Here is a 17046-nt window from a genome sequence, read left to right as displayed (position 1 = left end):
TATATATTTATGAACGATAAAACTAGGTTTTAACACCGAAATTATTGTTACCTCAAAAAGGACATAAATTGAGAAACAAACCAAAATGTTAAAATTCATTTAAAATGGAATAGAGGACGATAAAAAGGAAAATAAAAGCCAAGTGTGGGAAAATTTACCAAGTTATCTTAAACATATGTCACATATATCTGTAATAAATAACTGAAAATACTTTTGGTTTGGACTAAACTAAACTGTTTTACCCGATGAAAGAAAAGAAGAGATGGATCTACACGATGAATCAATTCCATCATTAAAAGGAAGTAAAGTCTTCCGAAAAAGACACGCGCTTCTTGATTTAGGTCATGAAGTTGTCGTCCAGACCAGCTGTAGGTTGACGAAAAATCTAGAAAAGTCATCACTAAAATCAGCAGGAAATCCACGGACCTCAGCATTAAACAGGGTCGCCAAGTGGTCAGATTTATCCTAACCATGAGAAGGATTAATCTCGTACAATGGGGGGGCACCATGCAAATTAGCTGGATAAGACTAATGAATCAGATCCCCAGAAAGGATAATCTCCTTAAAGATTAAAAATCAGCTTTTAAGACTGATATTACTCAATCCTTGAGATTGACCTTAAAGATTGAGAATTACAAACTCATGGAATTCAATGATATCTAAACTCGAGCTTGAACGAGAAAATATTTTGATCAAAATTACAAACCGATTTGTTTTCTGAAAACCCTATTTTCAATGCGTTCATTACCATTGAACGTAAAATCCTAGGAATTCACCTGGAATTCATTAGGTCACCTGAACCAAATCGGGTGTCAACCGTAAGAACGGTGGTTGCATAGTGGTCAAAGAAAGGACCTTGTGCCATACCGAAAAATTATAAGGGTGAGCTTTACTATTACTCCTACCAAGGATAGTAATTGCGTCCAACACGTTATAGACCATAATTAAAAGCATGTCAGGAGACATTGCCTTAACAGTTGCTTGTTCAACGCTTTCCTTTCAACCGGACGGTAGTTTACCGAAAGGTAATATACGGGACAAGTAAACTGGACGTGTTGCTTTCCAAATACAAGGTTAGCAAGTGGGTGACACAAAACCATAAGTTTTGAGCTAAAATTTTCAAATCTGAAACCCACCAAACCCACAAAAATATTTTGCAAACACCGGTAAAGGGTTATCCCGGAAAACTTATCTAGGGTAAAAACTAGATTTAATTTTCAAAAGATCAAATGTTTTCATAAAGATCCAATTTCCTTAATGGATCTAAATTTTTATAGTCATATGGGACTGTAAACCATATCGTTACTACCATTGTTCATACCACCGTATAGAAATCACTGATGTATAAAGTGTGAAGAATAAAGAAGTGATTCTAGTATTTCAAGACGATATTGCTTGAGGACAAGCAACGCTCAAGTGTGGGAATATTTGATAATGCTAAAAACGAACATATATTTCATAGCATTATTCCTCAAGAAAGACAAGTTTTTAGTTGCAATTGTTCTATTTACAAGTGATATTCGTTTAAATAATAAAAGGTGAAGACAAAAGACAGATTCGACGAATTGAAGACGCAAACGACCAAAAAGCTCAAAAGTATAAAAGACAATCAAAGAGGTTCCAATTATTGATAAGAAACGTCTCGAAATTACAAGAGTACAAGATTCAAAACGCAAAGTACAAGATATTAAATTGTACGCAAGGACGTTCGAAAATCCGGAACCGGGACCAGAGTCAACTCTCAACGCTCGACGCAACGGACTAAAAATTACAAGTCAACTATGCACATAAATATAATATAATATTTAAATAATTCTTATAATTATTTAATATATTATATTTATATTTAAACCATCGGTAAACAAAGAGCCAAACTCCTCTGAGCTGTAAAAGTAAACTTCGCGACTCGCGGAGTTTGAAGGCCAAAATGGCCGCGAGTAGCGGAGCCTCCAGTTTTGAAACTCCCTATAAAGCAAACCGAATTCTGATCATTTTCATCCATCTTTTTCTTCTTCTTCTCATACGTAAATTATATATATATATTTATAATTTATATTTTAATTTTAATTATAATTTTAATAATAAGGGTATGTTAGCAAATGTTGTAAGGGTGTAAGTCGAAATTATGTCCGTGTAACGCTACGCTATTTTTAATCATTGTAAGTTATGTTCAACCTTTTTACATTAATGTCTCGTAGCTAAGTTATTATTATGCTTATTTAAAATGAAGTAATCATGATGTTGGGCTAATTACTAAAATTGGGTAATTGGGCTTTGTACCATAATTGGGGTTTGGACAAAGGAACGACACTTGTGGAAATTAGACTATGGGCTATTAATGGGCTTTATATTTGTTTAACTAAATGATAGTTTGTTAATGTTAATATAAAGATTTACAATTGGGCGTCCTTATAAATTACCATATACACTCGATCGGACACGATGGGCGGGGTATTTATATGTACGAATAATCGTTCATTTAACCGGACGCTGGAATGGATTAATAGCCACTAGAATAATTAAAACAGGGGTGAAATTACATTCAAGGGTAATTGGTGTAATTGCTAACAAAGTAGTAAAACCTTGGTTTACACGCAGTTGATAACCTGGTGTATTCATTAAACAAAGTATTAAAACCTTGTTACAATTCGAATCCCCAATTAGTTGGAATATTTAACTTCGGGTATAAGAATAATTTGATGAGGACACTCGCACTTTATATTTATGACTGATGGACTGTTATGGACAAAAACCAGACGGACATATTAAATAATCCAGGACAAAGGACAATTAACCCATGGGCATAAAACTAAAATCAACACGTCAAACATCATGATTACGGAAGTTTAAATAAGCATAATTCTTTTATTTCATATTTAATTTCCTTTATTTTATATTTAATTGCACTTCTAATTATCGCATTTTTATTTATCGTTATTTACTTCATGCTTTAATTTAAGTCTTGTATTTATTTTTAATATTTTACATTTGGTTTTAACTGTGACTAAAGTTTTAAAATCGACAAACCGGTCATTAAACGGTAAAAACCCCCCTTTATAATAATAATATTACTTATATATATATTTGTATTTTTATAAAAGTAAACTAATATAGCGTTGAGCTTTGTTTAAAAAAGATTCCCTGTGGAACGAACCGGACTTACTAAAAACTACACTACTGTACGATTAGGTACACTGCCTATAAGTGTTGTAGCAAGGTTTAAGTATATCCATTCTCTAAATAAATAAATATCTTGTGTAAAATTGTATCGTATTTAATAGTATTTCCCTGTAAAAATTAATAGTATTTTATACCCCTTAGCTTTGACATCAACCCCCAAGACACAAACACCATCGAAACAGGCTGTTGCTAGCTACTTAGGTTATTGTTAGTCGAAGACCAACCCAAATTCACCACCTTTTACCTCAACATAACCATAACCATAAGTTATGGTGCATAACCGAACACCATAATATATTACCACTGTTATCGTGACTTGTTACAATCATCAACTTCACCATCGAACTCCATAAAACCTACAACCTTATATTGATTGCTACCACCCAAGAACCACCAATACTGTGATGACCCGGGAATTTCCGACCAAATTTAAATTTTAATCTTTATATGTTCCCGACACGATAAGCAAAATCTGTAAGGTTGAGTCTCGAAAACCTTGAAATTATGTATATATATTCAATTGACCTTTGACTAATCCCGACGATTCACGAACATCAAATTGTAAATAGATATGTATATATTTCATAAAGATATATGATAATTGAAAATAATAAAATATAATGAAAATGTAAAACAAAATACAAAATATTTATATTGTAAATATAAATAAATATGATTTCCATGTATAATTAATATTAAATGTATTTTGTAATATAGATACTATATAAATATTAAATTATATATTATATAATTAAGTAAACATTAATTAGGAAATAAATTATGACAATAAAATATTAAATAGAGTAAATATAGTAATATTAGTATTATATTTACTATTATTATCAATATTAATGGCAATAGCAATACTATTAATTTTATTAAAATTATAATACAGATAATTGATACAATTTGATTAATTATAATTGTTAATATCATTGCTATCATTGTAATATCATTATAAATATAATTAATAGTAAAGTTATAACTTTTAACTAATATGACTAATATTAGTATTACTATCTAGTAATATTATCATTAACATAAGGAATTATTATTGAATGAATATTATTATCATTATCATTAAAAATATTATTTTATTAATAATTAATATTATCATATTATCATTTATTATTATTAATTCTTTTATCAATAATATTAATGTTAATAATAATATTAATATTGTATTACTTATAGTATTAATACAATTATACTATTTGATTCTCAAATTTTCGAATTTGATACAGATATATATGGATGCGAATAAATAAAAACAAGTTATAAATATAAATATATATATATATATATACAGATATATATTTAAATATAAATACAAATATATATAAAATCGATTAAATGAATGCAGAATTAGAAATCAGTTCCACATCACTTTCCATTCTGTAGATAATTGATACACTTCGTACTAATTAGATTGTTATCCAAGCAAGTAATCCAAGAGTCAGTTGAGGATACCTATCTGTTTCATTTTTTTATTTCATCTAATACACTGTGATAGTACTTCTTGTCTGATAAAGTTATGTGTCCTAATCCAGCTCCAATACAATCAAATCAGGAACGATATTAAGTAATACAACTGAATTTGTCTTGTTTCATTCCTTCAATCATATATGTTACATATAGATAACTTTATACAGATAAATATGGAGGAACACCCATGAAACTCACTAGCTATATTTCCTTCTCTCTATTTCCTGCACAACACCATAACTTGTCACTTCTTTCTTCCTCATAACCTTAAACACCCACTTCGGGTATCACCACACACCACCTCTAGCAACCACCACGTCCATCACCTTACATGTCACCTTCTTTTTTTTCTTCTTCGTGGATCATTAAACTGCCACTACTCACCACTTTTCCCTTCCAAAGCCGCCATCACTTTCTTCACCAAGAAATCACCTTGAACCTACCACCATTTTTTTCTCTCCCTCTCAAGTCTCAACCGTAAACAACCATCATCCCTATCGTTTCTGTTTCTGATCAAGCACATCGACAAACACCATTTTTTCTCCTGTTCCAAAACCCATTATAACTAAACACTTTAACAAAATGAAAAGGGGATGAGAACATTTATATAGCTCGTTCAACTTGGATATAATTAGGGATGTATAACGCGTTTTATTTATAATCAAATGGAGAGGTTGGCCTACAAAAATGGGACGGATATATATTAGAACCAATATAATGTAATGAATTTTAAGTAAGTGGGGAAAGGGGTCGGAAGTGGGGACATCTCACATGTTGCACGTTGAATACTTACACCCATCAAACGAAATCGATTACCATTTTGCTACAGCCCTTTATTTTAACATTTATGAGTACACATGGTGGCCATGATGAGGAAGGTAAGATTGATGATGATACGTATTACAATTTGTTCACTCTTGTTTGTTTGCAAATTACCGTTTTGTAAAACAAAAAGAAAGTTGATGTTCGATGAATAGGTATTATAATGATGAGAAAGTTGGATAGGGATGTTTACTATTAAACCGAAACCACTCATATTCGCTGCGGTAGTCATGTGTTCCCATTCGAACCAAACCATAACCAAATCCTATTCGTTTTCTTTATTCCGAAACCCACTTGTTACTCAAAGTGTTAAATGCCTTTTTCTTTCTTCTTTTAGTCGAAAATTACAAAGTGAGATACCCCACTTACCAATTCTTTAGTTGCTAGTGGGTAACTACTTGAAAGTATTTAACGTTCCCACTATAACTTGCTACACCATTACATTTTTATTTATTATTGAATCAACAATCTTTTTGACTTAAGTTGTGGAATTTGTTTCCATAAGTGGGCCGTGAGAATTGGTGATAATTGATGATACATCATAATGTTGATGAATAAGATTAGATGATGATGATAAGATATAGTAGTGGGGTTTAAAGATGTTAGATGATTATAATATTAGATGATGGAGATCTTAAATGATTATGATCTTAAATGATTGTTAGTATTATTATTATTATTATTATTATTATTATTATTATTATTATTATTATTATTATTATTATTATTATTATTATTATTATTATTATTATTATTATTATTATTATTAGTAGTAGTAAATCATTAATATCAAAACTAGCATTTCTAAACAAATAAATATTTTGTACATAAAACATAGTTATTACATATACTACAATTATATTAATATTCCATATAACTATATATAAAACATATTAACATTTCTTATATACAACAAACTAGGTATTTTTAATATAATACTAAATATATAGAGATATTAATATAACTATATTAATCACTTTAAAAACATATACAAAATAAATATATATAACATATAATTTAAGATATAAAATAAAGTATATGTTTTAAACGGAATCTAGTATAAATCTTATATAATTACAAACTATATATAAATAATATATATAAATAAATGAAATAATGAGATTTCTATTATATGTGTTAATAGAAATACAATTGATATAGGTTCGTGAATCCGAGGCCAACCCTACAATTGTTCAGTTTAATCATATGTATTTTTACTACAAAATACATTAGGTGAGTTCAATTGATTTCCTTTTACTCTTTACATTTTTGGGCTGAGAATACATGCAAATGCTTTATTAACTGTTTTACAATATTTATATGCGTGAGTTTCATTTGCTCCCTTTTACTCTTTACATTTTTGGGCTGAGAATACATGCAAATGCTTTATTAACTGTTTTACAATATTTATATGCGTGAGTTCATTTGATTCCCTTTTACTCATTACATTTTTGGGACTGAGAATACATGCGCTACTTTTACAACTGCTTTATTAAATGCTTTTGAAATACATTTTGAACTGCGAATACATGAAATGCTTTTATAAATGTTTGACGAGATAGACACAAGCAAAACATTCCTCGAATGAATTATGTGGACGTGATAATTGCCACCATTGAATTATGTTGACGTGATAATTGCCATAATTGATATGAATATTTTTCCCCTGATTATTATTGCTTGGTAACCTAAGAATTAGGGAAAATCACTAATTTTGAGAATTAGTGCACGCCTAATTGACGCGAATCCTAAAGGTAGCAACCGGGTTTAACACCCCCACCCAGAATGTTCACTAGACTGAAGGGCTATTGGGCGTGGTGTTTAGTACTTCGAAGTTTATATGATTATTATACATACGAGATGTTCTGTTTTGGGGATATTATTATGTGCATTATATGTTAAGGTCGATTACCAAGCCAAGCTATGAAAGCTATGAATGAAAAGTGAATGTTATGTATCGAGAGAATGATTTTATCTTTATGCAGTTTGCGAAATATCTGATTTGGGATAGTAACTTTATCTCTAAAATGAAAATATTGTGGTCTATCAAAATGATGAACTTTATTATTTTATGATAAACCTATGAACTCACCAACCTTTTGGTTGACACTTGAAAGCATGTTTATTCTCAGGTATGAAAGAAACCTTCCGCTGTGCATTTGCTCATATTACATGGAGTCGGTCAAGGCATATAGAGGTCCGTTCATCGCGATGGTACCATATGTTATTGTATTCGTTCGGAAGATTTTGGACTGGGTATGACATGTGGTATCAGAGCGGTAGTCTTAGCGAACCAGGTCTGCATTAGTGTGTCTAACAGGTAGTTGTTTGATGCATTAGTGAAGTCTGGACTTTGACCTAGTAGTTGTTAGGTTATATTAACGAGTCTGGACTTGAACCTGGTCTACATGTCAAAAGTTTTGCTTATCATTTCTTGTCAAAAATTACCTGCTTATCATTCTTAGTCTAGACACATCTTACTGCATTGATTGCATGAATAGTGTATAGACAAAAATTCATATCTTAGTGTATCTGCTAATCCATATCTTAGTGTATTTGTCACTATAAACTTTGCCTGATATATTTCGTAAATTCCTCCGTAATCTACGAAATCTTTTGTTCTATATATATATAGATATTCTATGTAATTAGAATATCATCCGATATCCGAAAATCATTTCATATCGAAAAATCCTTTATTCAATCGTACGCAATGGATCTCACAACTAGTTCAAGCCCCTCGGATTCCGATATGGAGTCCCACTCCAGCTCCGAAAGCAGCGTCACCAGAATGAATCAATCAATCAGCCATCCCCAATTCATTTGATGGGTTCGTAGCCTCCTCAATCATTAGAGACAAGAAGAAGGAGATCCTTTCCACCCACCGAATTTCCCTCTTGGTGATGAACCTGAAGCGCTCACCGGCGAACCAATCCGAAACACCATTTTCACTCTCATTACCCAAATATCTCGCCATGATTATATTCTATCTAAAATTCTAAACCTTATTCACTCGCTCGTTCCTACCGACAATCATCCCGGAGTAATAAGTCAACGAGCTTCGCACCCGAGTTGTAGCCTTGAAAAATATGGTGCAAAATGTACCAGCTTCAGCAACATCAACAGTACCACCAACAACAACATCCGCATCCCACACCTCAACATCACAATCTGTTCCACGAACATCAACATCATACGCACCATGGATACCGAGGAGTACCAACAGTAATTAACGATGAAGTATTGATCCATAACTTCATCAATATTCTGCGAAGAATATGTGGATCCTAATAGTTTTAGAGATTACTTATTCTAGCTCAAATCGAAAATCAAATGAGTCTAATATTATATTGACTCATTAAATTCATGATTTCATCTTAAGAAAATATATATGTATATATATTTTCATAAAGATTGTAATTAAAAATTCTTTCGTACAAACTGTTAATGATGAAAATATTTTAACGGGTAGGTAATACCCGAGGAATATTTAAGATTTCACATTAATAAGTTACACTGTACATTCTTCAAATCTGATTCAACAGTCATTTTCTATCCTACTTACATCCACAGATATACGAATTCGTTCACCACAGAATAACCATTTCCATTCAAATTTCATATTTGGATTTTGACCTATTAGAATCCAACAAGTGGCATAACGAAGAAAACATTTGACGGAATAAAATTTGTTAGAAACAAACAAATTAACTATGAGAAATTTTGTTAAGAATCCACGCTAACAAAATCCTAGCTAACTGTTCCCAGCTAACTGTGGACTAATCAACTGAAGACTACCAACAGTGGACAATTAAAATATATTAAAATATTGATTATAACATATGAAATTAAATAATTCTTCAAGTCTGCCACTTAAGTTCATCTTAAACCTCATTTGTATCTTGATGATTACAATCTGTGTTCAAACCTTTCGTGATTCTTGAAAACACCTCAACCGGGAGGATTAATCAACCGCACTTCATCTACAGAAGAAAAGATTTACGCATATAGTTATGCACCTGAAAAAAAAAAAAATTCTCAGAACCTGTATAAATGTTTAACACGTATCTGTGCTAGCTTCTTTGGCATTGTTATTTCCAAAAATAACAACGCAATTTCTTTTCAAATTAGCCAAATTTGTCACAGCTCCAGGAAGTCAGCTTCGACTTTCATTCAGATAAGACTTATTATAACCTTGATTTATAAGCTTGCCTTTCATCGTTATTGGGGAACCGTTTACATCCCATCATATTATTAGTAAACTTACCAGCAACATCATTACTCATTGGCTTAAGACTCTCCGAAAAACCATTATAATTGTTCATTAAAACCCTATCATATACACATCCGCATCTTGTAACGAGAATTGACATACCAATTACCGAGAATCAGCAATCAGTATTTTGAATCTCGCAGCATTTCTACATCAATAGTTATATGTATACATATAACATTTATCTCTTAGAATTATGGTCTCCTATTCTGAAATTCTGAACAGCACTCTAGCCTACGAATCAGATTTCTGAGTTCTGAAAAATGAATCGAGCAAACATGAAGGAGACTCTGAACAAATTACAAGGACTAAACTTGTACATAAAGAATCCAGATGATTCTATTTTTGATGAAATCTTTAGCTAATACCTTACTCATTAACCGCTCTAAATCTTCGTGAATGAATTTCTTCATCACAATTTGATTCTGAAATCCTAAGATATCATCGTACCTTTCTTTATTAATATCCTCAATAATTCTGAAGATATCTTCATAAATATTCTCGTTTGATATTAATTATCTCTCTGCGCTATCCGTATTAGATCATAAAAGGAAACTGTTTTAGTTTCTATATTCTGTGAAACTTCGAATTTAAAAAATGAATGTTTTGAAGTAGTGTTGGAAACTGATGCATGAGTTAGTATAATATAATGACACTTGATCAACGTGATTATATTACAGTAATTTATGCTGAGTTTCTAATGGAACGTGATGATTCATAGAACATACCGTCATCATGTGCCATTTACACAACTCTTGCATTCTACTCAATTTCTAAAAATATTAAGAACATATGTTCTTGATAGTTCTATCTTTCCGAATATTTTGGTAATTTGCCAAATTAAGATCGTGCCATTTCGATTTCTTTCTGAGTACATTAACTATGTTCATTTCAAAATCCATACGAATTCTGGACCATTACTCGCTTGACTTAAAGTCCGGAAGATGAGACAAAAGTATGGAACTCTTGAATATAAAAGAAAATATAAAGCTCGACAACAACACATGAATTACAAACCGTGTATATCAATACGTAGTGCGACGTAAAGACACAGAAAAATTAATAACACTATAACACCAAGGTAATAGTAGAAGTAAATAGATTCTCCCGGTGGTAGATGAAAGAGAAGAATGACAGATATGAAAGTTAAGAGTATATTAAGGAACCGAATGGGATGGAGCATATTGATGAATACTTTAAAGTATGAGTAGAGGGAGGAAGAATAGGAGGTGTGAGTTTTAAGGAAACAACGGGGGTGTATTTGTAGTAAGATATCTGACAGAGCAATCAAAATAGATGATCGCATTTAAAGCGGATCCTAATTCCCTTGATTACCGAAGAATCAAATCTTATTACGAAGATTTTCTCCAAATCTCTTGAACTTGGAAACCAATCCTATCTACGTCAAAAGATATGACGAATCTATACCTACTCATTTCACTCTTTGGTGATAGCTTCACTTGTACTCTTCACAAAAATCAAATGGTTTTATCCATATTACTTAATGATGATAAAATTCTATTTATCAACTAATAATTGTCATGAAAACATTTTTATAGTTAACCATGACGACCTCGATCAAATTTCGGGGCGAAATTTCTTTAACGGGTAGGTACTGTGATGACCCGGGAATTTCCGACCAAATTTAAACTTTAATCTTTATATGTTCCCGACACGATAAGCAAAATCTGTAAGGTTGAGTCTCGAAAACCTTGAAATTATGTATATATATTCAATTTACCTTTGACTAATCCCGACGATTCACGAACATCAAATTGTAAATAGATATGTATATATTTCATAAAGATATATGATAATTGAAAATAATAAAATATAATGAAAATGTAAAACAAAATACAAAATATTTATATTGTAAATATAAATAAATATGATTTCCATGTATAATTAATATTAAATGTATTTTGTAATATAGATACTATATAAATATTAAATTATATATTATATAATTAAGTAAACATTAATTAGGAAATAAATTATGATAATAAAATATTAAATAGAGTAAATATAGTAATATTAGTATTATATTTACTATTATTATCAATATTAATGGCAATAGCAATACTATTAATTTTATTAAAATTATAATATAGATAATTGATACAATTTGATTAATTATAATTGTTAATATCATTGCTATCATTGTAATATCATTATAAATATAATTAATAGTAAAGTTATAACTTTTAACTAATATGACTAATATTATTATTACTATCTAGTAATATTATCATTAACATAAGGAATTATTATTGAATGAATATTATTATCATTATCATTAAAAATATTATTTTATTAATAATTAATATTATCATATTATCATTTATTATTATTAATTCTTTTATCAATAATATTAATGTTAATAATAATATTAATATTGTATTACTTATAGTATTAATACAATTATACTATTTGATTCTCAAATTTTCGAATTTGATACAGATATATATGGATGCGAATAAATAAAAACAAGTTATAAATATATATATATATATATATATATATATATATATATATATATATATATATATATATATATATATATATATATATATATATATATATATATAGATAGATAGATATATATTTAAATATAAATACAAATATATATATAATCGATTAAATGAATGCAGGATTAGAAATCAGTTCCACATCACTTTCCATTCTGTAGATAATTGATACACTTCGTACTAATCAGATTGTTATCCAAGCAAGTAATCCAAGAGTCAGTTGAGGATACCTATCTGTTTCATTTTTTTATTTCATGTAATACCCTGTGATAGTACTTCTTGTCTGATAAAGTTATGTGTCCTAATCCAGCTCCAATACAATCAAATCAGGAACGATATTAAGTAATACAACTGAATTTGTCTTGTTTCATTCCTTCAATCATATATGTTACATATAGATAACTTTATACAGATAAATATGGAGGAACACCCATGAAACTCACTAGCTATATTTCCTTCTCTCTATTTCCTGCACAACACCATAACTTGTCACTTCTTTCTTCCTCATAACCTTAAACACCCACTTCGGGTATCACCACACACCACCTCTAGCAACCACCACGTCCATCACCTTACATGTCACCTTCTTTTTTTTCTTCTTCGTGGATCATTAAACTGCCACTACTCACCACTTTTCCCTTCCAAAGCCGCCATCACTTTCTTCACCAAGAAATCACCTTGAACCTACCACCATTTTTTTCTCTCCCTCTCAAGTCTCAACCGTAAACAACCATCATCCCTATCGTTTCTGTTTCTGATCAAGCACATCGACAAACACCATTTTTTCTCCTGTTCTAAAACCCATTATAACTAAACACTTTAACAAAATGAAAAGGGGACGAGAACATTTATATAGCTCTTTCAACTTGGATATAATTAGGGATGTATAACGCGTTTTATTTATAATCAAATGGAGAGGTTGGCCGACAAAAATGGGACGGATATATATTAGAACCAATATAATGTAATGAATTTTAAGTAAGTGGGGAAAGGGGTCGGAAGTGGGGACATCTCACATGTTGCACGTTGAATACTTACACCCATCAAACGAAATCGATTACCATTTTGCTACAGCCCTTTATTTTAACATTTATGAGTACACATGGTGGCCATGATGAGGAAGGTAAGATTGATGATGATACGTATTACAATTTGTTCACTCTTGTTTGTTTGCAAATTACCGTTTTATAAAACAAAAAGAAAGTTGATGTTCGATGAATAGGTATTATAATGATGAGAAAGTTGGATAGGGATGTTTACTATTAAACCGAAACCACTCATATTCGCTGCGGTAGTCATGTGTTCCCATTCGAACCAAACCATAACCAAATCCTATTCGTTTTCCATATTCCGAAACCCACTTGTTACTCAAAGTGTTAAATGCCTTTTTCTTTCTTCTTTTAGTCGAAAATTACAAAGTGAGATACCCCACTTACCAATTCTTTAGTTGCTAGTGGGTAACTACTTGAAAGTATTTAACGTTCCCACTATAACTTGCTACACCATTACATTTTTATTTATTATTGAATCAACATTCTTTTTGACTTAAGTTGTGGAATTTGTTTCCATAAGTGGGCCGTGAGAATTGGCGATAATTGATGATACATCATAATGTTGATGAATAAGATTAGATGATGATGATAAGATATAGTAGTGGGGTTTAAAGATGTTAGATGATTATAATATTAGATGATGGAGATCTTAAATGATTATGATCTTAGGAATTGATTAAGATGATGTTATAGATGGTAACGAGATGATTAGGGTTTGGTGATGATACTCTAAAAGATGATGAAATTTGATGAAGAGGATCTACAGTTTCGCCATATTTAATAAATAGAAATGCGAATTAATGCCAAAAGACTCTAACAGATCAGATGGTTTAGGAGGTGGTTGGGGAATAGGAGGTCCTGAGTTCCTAGGCTGCTGAAGTTTATTGTTTTTAATATATAGCTGCACAGTTTGGGCTAAGGGCGATTGGGCTGTTGGGCCAAGTCTGACTGGGCTGTTCGGGCTTGAAATAAAAAAAAAAAAACGGGTTAATATAATTATTTTGGGTATGGAATCAAGATAAGAAGTGATGGAGGGATGGTCGTGTGGGTGTTCCGTTTAGCAAAAGGTCACGGGTTCGAGTCTCGTTCAGGGCATTTTTTTTAGAAAAATCTATTAAAGGGGTATACACTCTTATTTTTAATCCTATTATTATTATTATTATTATTATTATTATTATTATTATTATTATTATTATTATTATTATTATTATTATTATTATTATTATTATTATTATTATTAGTAGTAGTAGTAGTAAATCATTAATATCAAAACTAGCATTTCTAAACAAATAAATATTTTGTACATAAAACATAGTTATTACATATACTACTATTATATTAATATTCCATATAACTATATATAAAACATATTAACATTTCTTATATACAACAAACTAGGTATTTTTAATATAATACTAAATATATAGAGATATTAATATAACTATATTAATCACTTTAAAAACATATACAAAATAAATATATATAACATATAATTTAAGATATAAAATAAAGTATATGTTTTAAACGGAATCTAGTATAAATCTTATATAATTACAAACTATATATAAATAATATATATAAATAAATGAAATAATGAGATTTCTATTATATGTGTTAATAGAAATACAATTGATATAGGTTCGTGAATCCGAGGCCAACCCTACAATTGTTCAGTTTAATCATATGTATTTTTACTACAAAATACATTAGGTGAGTTCAATTGATTTCCTTTTACTCTTTACATTTTTGGGCTGAGAATACATGCAAATGCTTTATTAACTATTTTACAATATTTATATGCGTGAGTTTCATTTGCTCCCTTTTACTCTTTACATTTTTGGGCTGAGAATACATGCAAATGCTTTATTAACTGTTTTACAATATTTATATGCGTGAGTTCATTTGATTCCCTTTTACTCTTTACATTTTTGGGACTGAGAATACATGCGCTACTTTTACAACTGCTTTATTAAATGCTTTTGAAATACATTTTGAACTGCGAATACATGAAATGCTTTTATAAATGTTTGACGAGATAGACACAAGTAAAAAATTCCTCGAATGAATTATGTGGACGTGATAATTGCCACCATTGAATTATGTTGACGTGATAATTGTCACAATTGATATGAATATTTTTCCCCTGATTATTATTGCTTGGTAACCTAAGAATTAGGGAAAATCACTAATTTTGAGAATTAGTGCACGCCTAATTGACGCGAATCCTAAAGGTAGCTACCGGGTTTAACACCCCCACCCAGAATGTTCACTAGACGGAAGGGCTAGTGGGCGTGGTGTTTAGTACTTCGAAGTTTATATGATTATTATACATATGAGATGTTCTGTTTTGGGGATATTATTATGCGCATTATATGTTAAGGTCGATTACCAAGCCAAGCTATGAAAGCTATGAATGAAAAGTGAATGTTATGTATCGAGAGAATGATTTTATCTTTATGCAGTTTGCGAAATATCTGATTTGGGATAGTAACTTTATCTCTAAAATGAAAATATTGTGGTCTATCAAAATGATGAACTTTATTATTTTATGATAAACCTATGAACTCACCAACCTTTTGGTTGACACTTGAAAGCATGTTTATTCTCAGGTATGAAAGAAACCTTCCGCTGTGCATTTGCTCATATTACATGGAGTCGTTCAAGGCATATAGAGGTCCGTTCATCGCGATGGTACCATTTGTTATTGTATTCGTTCGGAAGATTTTGGACTGGGTATGACAAATACCTTCGATTTACTACTGCTGCAGTAACTATCCTACGGCTACTATTCATTTCTGTTTTCCTGTTCATTACCTCCACTTCTCAGTTGCCCTTTTACCTTGATAATATTAGATTGTTTCTACTTCGCTTATCGATACTAACCGAGAAGATACTAATCAAGAACAACACCCCACTTGTTGATTTACCACTGCTGTTACGATGACTGTTTTAGCCGTAAACAACCACCAAACCCATCGTTAAGTATTTGTTCTTGCTTACCGTTATAACTGCCATTGTTTTTCTATGTAAACTGACACCACACAAAACCACCATCCGATTACCAACAACTGCTACTCGTTTTCTAAATTCTGATTTAAAGAACGATGATAGATGATGAAATTGTTTTGTTCCTGTTTCTAATTGAACTAGTATATGCTATTGCATAATTCACATTATGGCCGACATTTACCAACCCTAAAACCCCACTTGTTTAAAAAAAAAAAAGAAATCGATTTGTGCATTGCTGTCATATTCAGTTTTTCTTTATGGGCCGTATTAGTTGTTTATTGGACTAGATTTTTGGATTTTTTAACGGGTTGCTGAATGGGCTGCTATTTAGTTTTGTTTGGGCCGTGTTCCTAGAACAATAACACGTTTTCATTTGCTATTGAAGTAACGAGGTTGATGATTAAAGATGATGATAATGATATTGATGATATGTGTCGATGATGATGAAAAATAAAATAAGCGATGATAATGATTAGGATTCTGAATAAATCACGTTTATGTAATGGGTTTTAGAAGAAGAAGAAGGAAACTATTAGACATAGGTTATAATAATTTATTACGGGGTAAAAATCAGAAAAAATAGAATCAGTAGAATGGTTAAGGAGGTTTGCTCAGAGGCAGTTTATTATTTTTTTTTAAGCCTTTCCTGTAAAGGAAGCATTTTTTTATTATTAGTATTATTATTATTATTATTATT

Source organism: Rutidosis leptorrhynchoides, chromosome 7 (assembly GCF_046630445.1).
Source record: "Rutidosis leptorrhynchoides isolate AG116_Rl617_1_P2 chromosome 7, CSIRO_AGI_Rlap_v1, whole genome shotgun sequence".
Taxonomy (NCBI): domain Eukaryota; kingdom Viridiplantae; phylum Streptophyta; class Magnoliopsida; order Asterales; family Asteraceae; genus Rutidosis; species Rutidosis leptorrhynchoides.
Note: the sequence above shows the minus strand (reverse complement) of the source record.